The sequence below is a fragment of the Pteronotus mesoamericanus genome, unplaced genomic scaffold, assembly GCF_021234165.1.
Source record: "Pteronotus mesoamericanus isolate MK-2021 breed Mesoamerican mustached bat unplaced genomic scaffold, CSHL_Meso_final contig_20, whole genome shotgun sequence".
NCBI lineage: Eukaryota > Metazoa > Chordata > Mammalia > Chiroptera > Mormoopidae > Pteronotus > Pteronotus mesoamericanus.
In genome coordinates, this window is record NW_026555085.1 from 92,880,393 (window position 1) to 92,896,150 (window position 15,758).

Sequence of the window (15,758 nt, forward strand, 5' to 3'; positions counted from 1 at the left end):
GGTCACATTCAGCCCAGGATTGTGCAGTTACCGTCTGCCTGCATGTGCATGGAGACTTTGGTCCTCCTGGGCAGTTTCCTTTTTACCTGCAGTACTAAAACTTCAGGCCACTGTCAAGGCCCGACCGTAAAGAATCTCCAGTTGGCACGCTAACTGTAATTTCTCCCTTGCTCTTTTGATTTACTAGGATCCTAAACCATTATTTTCTGAAACTAAATGTTTCCTAGTCTTTTGTGTGTCTGGTATGATAGTTATGATAACCTACTCCCAAGAGTATAAATCTGGAAATGATGAATAGAAGAAGTGTGTTCGTCATTAGCCAGTGCAGAAAACAACTCCTTCTCAGAAACTCAGAAAGTTGCTAATGGCAGATTTTGTTTTTTACATGATTACCTTTATGACAGTTCTGTCACTCCACACCAAGTGCAATATATTCAGGCTGGTTTTTCTCTGACAAGAGTACCTGTGGCTCCTGACACTGGGCTGAGCTGTATTCCTGATTTGTGTCTTTGGTAACTGATATAAACCAATGGTGCGTGCATTTTGATGGGAAGGGTAAATATAGGCATGTTGAATTGACTAAAATACTTGTATGTCCCTCAGTCCCCACATGTTAATAAATAAGATTACATGGCAAATGTGATTAAGCAACATTGGTTAAGCTCTTAGACTCTGGAGCTAATCTAACCTGGGTTTGGATCTTGAATCTATCTCTTACCAGCTAAATGACTGTCAGCGAGTTACTTCATCTCTTTGTGCCTCACTGTCTGTAAAACGGGATTAAAAGTAGTATTATTCCATAGAGTAGTTTTAAGGATTAATTGAAAGAGTACATGCAAAGCACTTAGCACAGTGTCTTGTTCAATACACGTTAACTATCATTAACATGATCTCTCAGGTTATTGATGATTGCCCAGCTCTCTTCTCCCACAAGAACCCTCTCTGGCATTGTTCGGGCTTGAATAAAACTCAGTTCCAAGATGTGCCAAGATATATATTTGGTATTTCTCCCAGCTCTGAGACTTCAGAAAATTATGCATGAATGAGGCAGGGAGGTGAATCTCATATGACCATGGTATTTTGCATGAGGGGGCATTGCCAGACTCCATGACAAATAGCTTTTCTTGCAAACTGCATGGCAGCCTGATCGGGACTCCATGTGTTCCTACTGAACAGAGCTTAACAGGTGAGATAAAGAGAATGATGATTCATCCTGCTTCCTTGCGCCCTGGTGCCTTGTCCCTCTCCGCCCTGGCCCTGTGGTCATCACAGTGATTCCAGACCAGAATATTCTAGGGAGTCCAGTGGGCCTGACTTAGTCACCTTGTCCCCAGGAACCCAGAGAAGCCAGGCTCATCTGAGATCATTGTGGGGATCACCTGTCGCCTGGCTCTGCAGAGCTGGACCGCAGCCAACACTGGGACAGGCTGTTTCAGTGGAAAGGCTGCTGGCCTTTTGCTCTATTTTTCTGTCAGCCTTGAAGAGCTTAGAGCCTAAAACCACCTGCCTTATTCCAACTGAAATCCAATAAATGTCTGGGAGAAAATAACCCCATTTGGAAATCAGTAGGAAACTCAGTCAATAGATTTCCTGGTTCTGCCAAAATGGGCAGATCTTAGATTCTTGGGAAATCAATAAAATTTCAAAATTTGTATCACACAGAAACAGAGGTTCTAAAAGAGGAGAAGCTTAGAAGACTTACTATGTTTAATAGTGGTGAACAGGGTCCCCGTGACTTGTCTGGGCAAAAGCTAATGCTGTGCGTTTCTCATGATCGGGAGGTGTGCTCTGGAGGGGAGAGACGCTGTCTTTCCTCAGGGCTGCTAATGAGGAAACTTGTGATAGATTAAAACATTTCAAAATAGGAGACTGCCCTGGATGAGGTAGCGTTGGAAGCAATATCTTCACAACAGTCTGATCACCAATAATAAATAATGGTGCGGTTTCACTGTATCCCCAGAGGCAAGATTCAAAGGTAAGCCCAGTTAGAATCAACCTGCAGAGCACGCCTGGACTTTTCTGCAGCCCTGAAATGTTGTTGTGGTGTCTAGTGGGCAGAGCTAGCAGAAAATGCCTAATTTAAAAAAAAATAGAAAAATAAAACTGTGGACAGTACTTTTCCAGAATTTGGATAGCATGAAGGAATTTTGCAGTATAACTTTCCCACATCTACTTTTACCACTTTTTAGTTTGTTTTTTTTTTTCCTACTACTTTTACATTATAAAGAAAAGTGCCCAGATTTCTTGTTTACTTGGCCTTCTGGACTTCCTTGTGCTTGTGCAAATTAGGTTTTTAATATTTATTCATTTTAGAAACTTTTTATTATCATAAGACTTGTGGCCAGAGGAAAAGAAAACACAAAGTATATTGAATTACTTACAGTGGCAATTGATATTGTTATTGTAATAGCATGAACAAAAACATAAACAATGGGCTCAAGTCAAGACATGTGGATTCCAATCCATGCACCTCCAGGAAGCCCGTTGGCACCCTGGGGACATTTATGTGAGGTGACCATTCAGGTCCCTCCAACTCGGAAGGGTCCGGGGCCCTGCCCAGCAGTGCGCAGGGATAGAAGCTCGGGGGCCAGTCCTGGAGACCAGCCTCCCTCAGCAGTGTGCGTCCCCCTGACCTCATTTGACCTCTCCGGTCCCCCTCATCGCCGTCATGAAGGTAGTAACAGCATCCCCCAGTGCACACACAGTAAAGGAGTTCGGCTGGGGAGTTAAATGAAATCCTGTGCTGTAGAGTGGCTATCCCTGGTGCCTCAGGCAGAGTGTGAGCTGCATATTATGGACCACCCAGTCCCAGGGAGCACCGAGCAGCAACCCAGAATATGCTGGAGCCAGGCAGCTCTGCCACTTCCTGGCTATGCCACCTCGGACAAGCTACTTCACCTCCCTGTGCCTCAGCTTCCTTGCCTGTAACACAGTGATAATAGTATTAATAGTAACCTACCCAATAGGACTGACATAATAATTTTTAAAAATCTACTTAAGAATAATACCACAATTTGGCATGCACTGAGTGCTTACTATGTGTCCATCATTGACCCAACGTGCTTAACTCACCTTATCATTTTGGATCATCACAGCGGTCTACGAGGCGCTGTTCTATCTTATCCCCATTTTACAGACAACAAAACTAAATGCAGCCCTGACCAGTGTGGCAAAAGGTCGCCAGTTCGATTCCTGTTCAAGGCACATGCCCGGCCTGCGGGTGTGGTCCATGGAGGGGGAGGGTATGAGAGGCAACCAATCAATGTTTCTCTTTCATATCAACGTTTCTCTCTTTCTCCCTCCCTTCCTCTCTCTCCAAAAGTAAAAAAGTAAACTCTTTTATTAAAAAAAAGAAAGAAAACTAAGCACATTGTCTGAGGTCACTGCCAGCTTACAGTGACGCCAGCGTCCAAGCACAGGTTGCCCTAAGTCAGAGCCTGTGCTGGGCCCATGCCCCGCCACGAAGCAGCATGGGTAGGTCTGAAAAGCTAAGATGCGTCCAGGGCAGGTCCAGGGACCAACACCCCCTGAGAAAATTCGTCAAGGGTCAAGGACGTTGGGCGCTCACAGCCCAGGAAGCAGGTTCCCAGGTGGACTAGCACACCGGCAGCCTCATTTGCAAACCAGATTCCAGGCTGAGGGAAGCAGCGCCATCAAGAAGGTACTGAACACATACTCTGCTTAAAAGTCAAGCACTTTTGAAAACATCTGCTTGAAATTGTGTGCCCCTGATTGAAATGAAAAACAAACTCCGCTGCCAAGCAGCCGTGGAAAAGGACAGGGAGAAGAGATCTAGTGACAAACAACTAGTTAGCACATCACCCACCACAGATGGTCACAATAAGAGCCCACATGAAAAATAACCTAACAAGGAAAATTACTGAGGTCTTTGCCAAAAGTTAGTTTACGTTCCAGTGTGTCAAATACAAAATTGTTATTTTTCTACCAAATAATGCAAATATGCCTCAGGGTTTTTTAGTGGAAAATTTCTTTAATTGATTGGTTCTATCACAACACTGCAGCCCCCATACATCTGGCACTGCATTTTTGTTTGCAGCAAAAAGCCCTCTGGCCTTTGTCCCCCTATCCCAGCATGCGTGTCAGGACAGAAAACACTCGTGCTAGCAGTATTTTGCAAGAAGTTTCAGTCTGGATTTTCTGGGTCACACAGCTGGTAAGAGACAGAGTCAGGATTCAAACCCAAGCAGTTTGGGGGCCACACCACACAGTCATCTCTTCTACTTCTCTGTGATGAATGTTTTACCTTATCTGACCATGAGCTGGGTGCCTGTCTCAGGACAGACTTGTTTATCCCTTCCTAAAAGAATTCTACAACTTTATAATCTCTAAAACATCCACCTCCTGACCCAAATGAACGTAACGTAGAACTCACAGCTGAAATTGCGTTGCTGCGCTCAGCCTGGCAGAGGTGGGGGTACTGAGGTAGGTGGAGCTTACTGGAAAAGATCTTGGAGGGGAACCCAGGTTCTTATGGGTCATGAGAAGTGAGGCTAGGCATTGTTACAGAAACAGTGTTCAAAGCAGGCCCACCCACATAGGGCCTCGACTTCCAGAGGGAAAAGAGCTTTATTTAAGGTGTCTTAGCTGGTGCTGGCTACCATAACAAAAATGCCATGGACTGTGTGGATTCAACAACAGAAATTCATTTTTCACAGTTCTGGAGACTGGGAGGCCCAAGATCAGGGAGCTGGCAGATCCTGGCTTATAAACAGCTGTCTTTTCATTGCATCCTTGCATGACAGACAGAGAGAGTGGGCTGTGGGGGGTGGTGAGGGTGCTGTGTAGCTCTTTCCGGACACTAAGCCCACCATGGGGTCTCTAACCTCATGATGTAATTTCCTCCCAAAGCCCTGTCTCCAAATACCATCACATTAGGGCTTCACCTTTATGGCCCTTTAGAAGGGACAGAAACAGTTCATAGCAGTAGGACTAAAACAGCCAACCACGTTTTATCAGGAAAAACTGTCTTTGGTCCAGTTACTCCATCTCCCCCACCCCTACGTCTAATGGATTGTCTCTTCTTAGAAATTGTAAGAACTCATTTCTCTCCGCTTTCAGTCCTTCATACCCCAAACTTAACTCTGCTGATCTGATTCTCTCTGCCCTTTTCTCACCCACCCTGCTCGCAAATGTCAGATCATTTCTCCTCTACTGCAGAGTTCAGAACTTCCCATTGCCCGTGTGATGAAAGTTCTTCGCCCACACATTCTGGTCCCGCTAAGACCTGATCCCTCCTCAGCTACGTGAATTATCTGCTCCACACAAGCTAGTTCTTCTCTATTCCCTAATATGCCTCCCAGTGTTTACCTGTTACCCTCTCCACCAGCACGCCCCTTAGATCCAGGCGAGAAGGGTCTTGGCTCTACCTCCATCCTTCAGGGAACCTTACTCTGGCCTTACTCCCCCTTCTGGGGTGAAAATTGGCACAGCCAAGGGGGCATGCCCGCCCTGAGCCCAGGTCCTGCCATACAGTACTTGCTCTGGGTGCCTGAGATCCAGAATTCCCGGCCCCAATGACCTGCTGGCAGCTTTCATGGTCTGCACAGGGATGGGCATGGTGGGTAAGTAGACTGAGCTTACGCTTTCAGGCCGGTGTTTTACTGCATGTGAGGAGCCTGGGATGGGAAGGAATGGGCTTGCCCCACGCCAGGGCCAGGCTGGCTCTCCATACCACTGCCAAGTCCCAGAACCCGGTGATTATAAAGTCTACTTGTCAAGGTAAAAGGATAGAGCATATTTTATTTAACAGTTTGTTAGTTTGATTTATAACTTTAAAATAGATAGAAAGACATTTTATTTAGTGCTCTATTAGTTTGACTTATGACTTTAAAGTATTAAGACATGAGACCTGTGGGTTCCATTTGTCTTCCTCCAGCCCCAGGATCTGAAAACATTAGGGGGCTCACCTTCCTCCACTCCCCATTTCTACTCGTTCAAATTTTACCCACCTTTTAAGTGACAGATCACTTCTCACCTTTACCATAAGGCCTGCTCTGATGACCCACCTACAGTGTAATTTTCCCTTTGCTTCCTCCATTCACAACCAGGCTTAGTGACCAGTTAGGTGCCAGGCACTATGCTGGGAACAAAAAATACAGATATGAAGAAACAGTCCCCTTCCCACAAAGAGCTTACACAATAGAAAAAGAGTCACAGAAGTAAACACCTACCATGTGCAATCCATCGGCACCTTCAGTTGGCATTACATCCAAATTATATCACGAATATGACGTGCCCTGTGATCTATCGCCCTTGCTAAAACCCCAGTCCAAGGCGCCATGACTGAGTCTAGACTATGCCTCTGCTCTTGGCCTACTTATGATCCCTTCTCCACCAGCTGTCCTAAGAACCTCCTGCTCTGCTTAGCTGCCCCCACCCCAGTGGCATCTTCTGCAATTAAAATAAAATCCAAACCCCAACCCTGGTCCCCATTGACCTTTCCAACCCTCCTCCTGGATCTCTTTCTCTCATCCACTACTTCGGTGATTTCTCAAGGCTGCCCGGGCTTCTTTCCTTCTCTCAAACATCTCGTTACAATTGCAGAGGCCTTTGAACCTACTCTTTCCTCTACCAGAAACCTGCTCCCCCTAGATCTTCACACTGCCTCCTTTTTCTCATTGCTTATTGTTCCGTTGTCCTTCTTGACCTCCAAGTCCCTTACTATCTATCCCTTTATTCTATTTTATTTTCCTCATTTATTTATGTTTATTGTCTGTTTCTCCATCAAGAATTGTATTGAATTGAATGAGAACGAAGACTTTGTTTTGCCCATAACTGTCTCTCGGGTGCACAGAATACTGTTTGGCATATAGCTGGTACTCTGTCAATTTTTGTTGAATGAATGAATTATTGCAGTAGAGCGTGATATGGTAGTAGAAGCCATAGGGGGAATCTAATTTTACCTGGGAGGAGGGATGGTTTTGACTACAGCCTGGGCTTGGGGAGGTGAAAAATGTGTGAAATACAAGGACATAGACAGGGGTGACAATAATTTCATCGTGCTAAAGAGTTTAAACTTTCATCTGAAGCCAAGAGAAACCATTGAAGAGTTGAGCAAGTGTATGATTAGACTTGAATCTTAGAAATGACTTGGAGCAGGGTGGGAAAGGGACTGGAGAAGGCTCGGCTGGAGGAGTTAGGTTGGAGTAAAGTTTACCTGATAGAAGAAGGAAGGGGATTTCTATCAGGAAATTAAGAAGTAAACAGAGCTTTGGTCAGCAAATCTGCACCTGAGAATTCCAGAATGTGTCATCAGGGTGAAAACTAGGGTTAAGAGGACAACCACGTAGAGGAATGAAGGACATGGAACTGTCAGTGGGTGGCTGCAGGATTTCAGATTAGCTGTGACCTTTCTCAACCTGGGTTCCTGGAGGGAATCAAGCTCCAACATCCAAAGGCACCTACATAGGTAATGAATTAACTTTCCTCCTAAGCACCTGGAATGGTTCTAGACATGTGCCACGTTGGTGGGAGAATTGAGGGAACAGTCATTCAGATCATTTCCTGTGCTGTGTAGGTCAGATGAGGACTCCTGTTGAGAGCTGGGTAGATCAGGGGATCACTGAGGATATAGAAGTAAAAGTGTATTTGGAGGAAGGATAATCAGTTCAGGTTTAATCACAAAGAGTTTGTGGTGATGACTGAGGAGTAAGCTATGAAAGAAAGAGAGAGAAATCCACACACAGGAATTAGATGATGCTGAGGGTGTAAAGGAGGTGGCCCAGAAAAAAAGGTGAGCAAAGAAAAGACAGAGGGCGGAGCCCTAGGAAGCCCCATTATTTAAGGCTTACTTTAAAGCTTCTGGGTAAAGAGCTGGCTGAGTCAAGGGATCCCAGGAGAAAGGCTTTGAAGGAAAAGACAGAAGTTTGTTGGGAAATAGTACAGGAGGGTGCCAGGTACCGGGGAAGCTAAAGGAGTTTCCAGAAGAAAGGGATGATCAATAGTGGCAACCATAGCAAAGGTGAAGTAGGAAATGTACTAAAACGTGCATGTGGATTTGGTAATAGGGAGGTCACTTCATCTAACTCTGGGAAAGGCACGCCAATAATTCTTCTCATTTTGAAGTCAAATGTACTTATTATTACTATTATTATTATTATAATTATTTCTGCTAGTTAGAGCAATGATCATAGTAGTTTCAGTGGTTGGATGAGGAAAGCATGAGTGAATTATCTTAATGATACAGAAGTAATTCCTCAGAGTCTCTGAAGGTATAGTCACAGGATAGGTATAATGGGTCCCTCACTAATCAGAGCTACGGTTAACAGTGGCCAACAGATTCTCCATCCAATAAACTCTTTCTGTGTAGTTCACCGTGAAAACAAAATCTATCTTTTTTTTTTCCAGTGATGTGAATTTAATTTGTTCTCATTTATTAAAGCTCCTTTCTGGGATTTGAAAATGCTTTCTAAATGTTCGTTCCATTTTTACATTTGCAATCCATTTTATTTAGCACGCCTTACTGCAGATTGAATCGCTTGCTAAATTTGAAAGAGATCAATAAATAGCGGCAAAACTACAGGAGGTCATTTAATTTTTTTTTATTAACAGACCCAATAAATCTGAGCCCATTTTCTTCAAATAAATCAGCTGGAAATAAAAAAAAATTGCTTTGGGCAATTTATGAGGTTGACTCTAAAGAGAAAATTTTACTTTCGTTTGTGGCAGGTATTAACATGACAAAGCTTCAACAGAGCTCACTTAGTTCTGAATTTATATCCTCCATTTGCACAAATACCTTTTGCATAGCTGGATACAAGTGAGTGAATAGATTTGAAACAGAACAGAGGGACACTATCAATGCAACTGATAGAAGTTCTCTGGATTGAAAGGTTTTAGAGTACATATAAAAATTCTGATTTTTAGGCAAAAGTTTTACAAGAACGTTTCACTATGAAAAATGACCGTTCTCCTGGAATTTACTGGAGGAATGTGAGGCTGGAGGAGGGGCACTACCCTCAAGTTCATCTAGACACGGGGTGCTAGTGCTTTGGCTACAAGCAGGAGCATAACTTTCCCTCTGGTGAGCTGCGGGGAGCTGTGAATGGTGATTAATTGGCTGATTAGAATTTCAAAGGGCAGTGATAGCAGTGGTGAACAGACAGAAGTAGCAGAAGTTCAAGTCCATTAAAACACTTCGCAATGCCTGAGCCTTTCCTTCCCCATCGCTCCAAGTCTGCCTTTCCCTCCATCTTTCGGGTCTACAAGCTTCCGCCAGCTGTCTCGAAGCCTGTCTATTCCTTATTCTCACTCGCCCTCTCCACTACTCGTTTTTATTTTTTAATCCCTTTTCTCCAACCTTTCTTTATATCGTCACCACCCAAAAAATGAAACTGAAAAATATGACTCTTTTTCTGTATAAAGTTTTATTTTCCTTCTTCTCAAATTCAAAAACAAGGTGAGCTTCCTTTTTTTGGACCCAGCCTATGATGGCTCTAATTTGCACGGAACACCTACATTTTGTTTTACCTCCTTGGCTTCAGGAGCCACGACATCAAATGGATTCCCAGACTAAGAGGACCCTTAGGTAGTTTAGGAATAGTGAATTTGTGCAGATAAATCAACAATTAGAATTCTTTCCCAGACACAATCAATAGTGCTGACTTTAATAGCCTAGCAACTGGGAACTATTTCACAAATTTCTAAAGTTGCTTAAATTAAAAATCAAGAACAAGGCAAGTGAATCAAGCTATTCTCTAGGCAGGGGACGTGTCAGCAGAAACCCTGGTGACTTGTCTCACATCAGGCTCCTAAACTGGAAAGGAAAATGGGGCCACATGTTTGGAAGGAAAGGCCAAGGGCTGTTGTAGCTGAGTGGCGCAACCGGCTTCTGCTCCTCAGCGTTTCTGAGATCTTGAACCAGCAGGAGCTGCATTGGTCTCTGGCTTCTTCACAAATTCACAACTGGTTTGTGAGTTAATACTCACAGCACTAGGGTGATGACCATATACATGATGATACATTATCCTCCACACAGGAAATATTGAATAAATATATAAAATCATTTCTTGCTTCCATTACCCTAAAAGGTTGAAAATTGCAGACAAAGCATTTTTTTCATTTTTGGTTTCTCCTCCCTACTTGCTCTTCAATGACATTCATATTCTCTCTCTCTCTCTCTCTCTCTCTCTCTCTCTCTCTCCCCCCCCCCCTAAGCAGTTCCTGGGAATAAAAATTCTGATACAATCAGATCACAGGCCTGGGGGCTTCTGTGTCCAATTTTATCTCAGCTGTCTCACTTAACTGACCCTTTGTTCCTCCTTTCTTACTTATATAATGAGGATCATAATACTTTGCATGGAAACTGGCTCACAGATGAAGGGTCACTAAACTTTGTTAAATGTTTTCATCATCTTCTTCAAACTGGAGAAATATTCGGGGTGTGGCAAGGCAGGATGCTCCTGAGGACTCCCTAAGAAAACCCAAGAATTGAAGATGATTCTGGAAAGGAAGGTTGTCGCACAGTGATTGAAAGCATGAGGAGGCCAGGCTGGCTGGGTCTAGATGCTAGTTTTGCTGACAGCTGAGACTAGCTGCCTCAATTTCCCCAAATGTGAGATGGAGGAATGACAGTGACTCTTTAGGACTGTAACTAGGCTTGCACAAGTTAATATTTATAAAGCTCCTAGAACAGCGCTTTCCATGTCGAAGTGCTGTGTACATTTTAAAAATTAGCATTTCTGATTATGCTGGAAAAAGACTCTTCTTTGTCTGAAAAGATGCAGTCCTAGTCTTTTTTACTCATGTGCAAGAATTCAGTTCAAACAAACAGGCTTCAGCTGATGGGAAGAAGACGTGACCATATGATGGAGACCAGAAGAATCTGTCAACTGCTGGTCTTTGAACTGTTTTCCTCCTCTATGTCCTAACAAAATGTTTGCTCACATAACACACAGTTTAAGTTTGATATTTAAAATTGTATTAAAACTTTAAGTTTAGTTTTGTTATCAGGAGATAGAACGTATGAGATGAGATGAGGATTATCTGTCATTGCAAAAATAATCTCATGCCTCGATTTGAAAACATGGACTATACCTAACCTATTGAATAAAACATGGCAAAGCAGAAAGAAACTGCATAAAATGTTGATGTGTGGATTTATCATATAATCACTAAAAATTTTTGGTAGACCCACAAAAGCATTCCAGTTGCATTTAGAAAATTCATCTGCAATAACCTATACTGTTTTGCCTGTTTGAAATTGAGAGTATCCATCCCTGCTTGATCTAAAATATCACCTTATCAGCCCCAGGGTCTTAACATAGTTCTGTGGAAGACAGGGAAAGACAGTAAGACTTAGGTGTTTCAGTTGCCTAAACAAATCAGTGAAAGAGACCTCCCTAAATCACGATCTCTACTTACACCTTTGTTGGACTTTCTAAAAATTTTTACACCTGTGGGCAAGGCTGTATAGTAAGATAGTAAAAGTTGAGACAGGTGACAAGTATGCTTTTATTTATTCTAAACTGTTGGCAACAATTTCACTAAAATTTTTTCTAAATAAGTATTAAGGAAGCTTCCTCTCAAATAAATCCTCTTTGGTGGAAAAAATTACACATGCACGCGCGCGCACACACACACACACACACACACACACACACACACACAGAACACCAAAACTGATTTTTTTAAAAAGTTGGGCGTGTGTTGAGATGAGCTGCAGGGCCTCCACAGCACTCCTCTTCTGCCCAGACAGACGGAAGGAGGACGCATACTACTTATCCCCTCGAGAGCCACTGAGGATTGGCCACTGAGGGACGCAAGCAGGAAGAAATATTACAGTTGCCTGTTGTGGGTTGGTAAGATAGGCCAAACCGGAAGGTGAGGACAGCGAGAAAGAAGACCTGTGATTGTTTCGTGTATGAGTGACTGTGTTCAATGCTAGTCCAATCTACTGCCTTGACCCCTTCCTCTGTCTCAGATACTACTTAAAACCAAGCTTCAAGCTGTAGTATAGCAAAGGTTCTGAATACAGTCACACTCACAGAAGAAACTTGATGATCACACATTTAGATTTTTCACCAGTACACCATTTGTGCTTTAAAAATAAAGGTTGACCTGCTAAATAACAACCCAGTGAGGCTGTTACTGCCTTATTGGTCCTTCTCCAAAAAAATAACAAATCTTTATAAATTTTCCAAAGCTTCCACTATATCAAAGTGACCCATAGAACACTGAAAATGAGAAACAGAAAATTTTTGCAAGACAATTGGCATTTCATTTTTCGAGAAGGCTGTTTCCTGACAGCAACAGTTTAGCATTTCTGCTTTCATTTTATTTAAAAGTAGATCCAATGGAGATACTGTAGTTTAGAAGAAAAGACAGTATGAAAAGAACCCAGTTTCCCCTCTCATCTCCATACATAATGTATGCTTGTGGGAGCGCTCCCGGGGGGAACAAACAGGCAATTGATTGCAATGACTGTTCTCTATTTATTCCAGTGATAAAATGAAAGGCTGGACCCAACATTAGGTTTCTTTTATTAAGAACTTAAAGAAAAATTGGTTTATTTGATGTCTTACTGCATCTCAAACAGTTAACAAGTTTGTAAGAATTTCTTTTATTTTAGTGTAATATGACTATATATTATGTTTTAATTGTAGTAAAATCAGTTATTTATTTTCAGCCCTGAAATTTTATAATTCTACTGTTGTTTTTGCCTGTGGTAAAAATAAATGTGACAATCATAAATGGAATGGGGAGGTAATTTATTCCCCCATATACATTTAATCAATCAGTCAGATTGCTCATTATATATGTGCATTTGTATCTACTTTTATCTGTTGAAATGCTTCAGGCTGCTAGTAACAGAAAAGGCATTCATTATCTTCCACAACAAGAGGACTCAAAGCAGGGTGCCTCCAGGGTTGGACAATTCCATCACTCAGCTTTGTCACCAAGAAGATACTTTCTAAATTTCCTTCTTTCTTCTGAGCCTTGTTGGGCATGGAGGCTGTGTACCCACACTGGCTTCTTTGGGGTTGCAAGGTGATTGTCACAGGTGCAGGTGTCTCATCCAGGACGTCGCCTGACTTCCAGTGGTAGAGAACTCCTGATCTTCTTCCTGTGTCTTCCTTTTTCACAAACAAGGAAACTTTTTCAGAAATTTCTTGTCAGACCTTTATTCTCATTTACAGGGACTGGGACCAAATGCCTCTGTCGAAAGCAATCCAATCAAAGAGAACAGGATTACTCTAGCCCTGACCGGTGTGGCTCAGTGGGTTGGGTGTCATACCACAAGCAGAAAGGTCACCCATTCAATTCTCAGTCAGGGTGTAGGCCTGGGTTGTGGGCTTCTACATGGGTGTTTCTCTCCCTCTCTTTCTCCCTCCCTTCCCCCTCCCTAAAAGTAAATAAATAAAAAAATTTTAAAAGAAAACAAAGAGAATAGGATTACTCTGACTGGTTTAAAGGATTCAGATCAACTCCTAAATTCCCCAGGAGGAGTATAAACCCAACAATATAAACTGAACGAGCATGAGCAGGAGAGTTGGGGTGAGTCGTGGTCTGAGGTGGCAGCTAACTGTTGAGAAGGAAACAATGTTGAACATCTTTTGGCATGAGAGGAGGTCTTTGACTTGTGAGTTAATCTGAAAATGTACATTATGGTCCTTGAGATCCTAGCCTTTAAAATAAGCAACATACAATTTGAGCACCATGTTGTTTTATTTCCTTTAGAACTGTTCAGAAAATATTTTATGTACAAAGTTGTTTTTGGTCCTTCTCTTCCCCTGGAAGGGAAGCTCCTTAAGCATGAGGCTGTATTTGCCTTGTTCACAGCTGTGTGTCTGACACCTGGAATCGTCTCCTCAGCACATGGTAGGCACTCAGGAAATATTTGTTGAATAAATGATTTAAATTACAAGGAAGATACTATAATCCCTCTCTGGCCACAGTATACAAATCACAATTTTGAAATTATATGTGTTATATTACAAAAATGTAAAGCCCTCCACCTTTTTATACCCGTGTGGTTCAGTGCCACCCCCTGAAATGGGAGACTAGCACCATAGTTGTTGTTCCCCCTTTCATTAAGGTGGTTCTGTGGCATGGTATATAGGGATGGGGTTTGAGGAGAATGTAGGGGTGGAAGACCACAGCTACAGAAACACACCTGTTAGCACCACAGCCACATGAAAAGGCAGAGCCATTGCCTACATCAGACCAAGACTGATAGCAGAAGCAAAACAGGAAAAATGCAAGTACAAGAAACATTAAACTTCAGGCTAGTTATGAACTGGTTTGAAAACTCTAAGATGATTCATTCCCTAAACTTTAAACAATTTCTGATGTTCCTAAAAATTATATCATGAATGATTGAAGAAGATTAGGAGACAGGTGGAAAGGCATTCCCAAAGAAGTTCCATCCACTGGACTAGATCATAGTGTAGTTAGCTTGAGCCATTTACAAATTCTTTCTTCAAGTAATGTTTGATGTCCCGGCAGTCTTTGACCTTAGCTCTGTCCTGTTCAATGTTTTTTATCAACATATTGAAATAGGAATTGTAAGTCTTTAATAATAAACAAGTATAATTTTTCAGATTTGTTTGTAATACAAAGCAGGAAGCAATAAAGAAATAGAGAAAAGAGCCAAGAAAATCTTAACAGGCTAGAATGATGAGTTCTAAGAAGACAAAATTTAACAAACAAATGCAAAGCTCTTCACCTTGATTCAAAAAAAAAAATTACCACCAAAGTATAAGATGAGAATTGCTGTGGCTTAACAATAATCTATGTAAAAAGAGACTTGAGAAAGATTAGTTGATTATATGTGAAATGTCTACCTTAAAGCTAATGCAAACTGCATTCATTTAGCCTAAAATTTATCCATTCAATAAACATTTTTAAATTAAACATTCTACACAAAGTACTGTTCAAGGAAATGGAGGTATAACGATTAACCAAAATGATCCCTGTCCTTGGGGACATATAGCTTATGACAGATACGAACAAATATAATTACTATTTAGTACAATAAATAAGTGAATAAAGTATAGGCCTCAAAAATAACAAATAATCCCAGTGAACAGATCACAGCAGAGTTTTGTGCTAAATTTGCATGCACATGTTTTAACCAGCTTTGGTGATCTATAATTCATAAACCATGTAATTCACTCTTTACAGCATAAAATTCAATGGTTTCCAATATCACCACAGTTTAATTTTAGAACATTTTCATCACCTCTAAAAGAGACTCTGTAACCATCAGCAGTCATTGGCTATTCCCCCAATCACTGACACCATCCCCACAGGCCTAAGCAATCACTAATCTACTTGCCATTTCTATAAATTTACCTGTTCTGAGCATTTAATAAAAATGGAATCATATTGTACAATATGTGATCTTTTGTGTCTGGATTCTTTTACTTGGCATTGTTTGGCAGTCTGTCCATTTACATTGTTGAATAATATCCCGTTGTGTGGATACACCATATTGAGTTAAGTTTTATGTATTGTGTAAGGAAATGAGCTACCTTCTTTTGCATGTGAATATCCAGTTATCAGGGCATCATTTGTTGAAATGACTGTTAATTATCTTGGCACCCCTATCAAAAATCAATTTACCAGGCATCATAGAGTTTATTTCTGTATCCTCAATTATATTCCATGGGTCTATGTAGCTATTCTTTGGGTGGTACCACACTGCCTTGTTTTGTACTAAATTATGAAATTGGGAAGTATGACTCTTCTAACTTTCTTCTTCTTTTTTGAGATTGATTTACTTATTATGAGTCCAT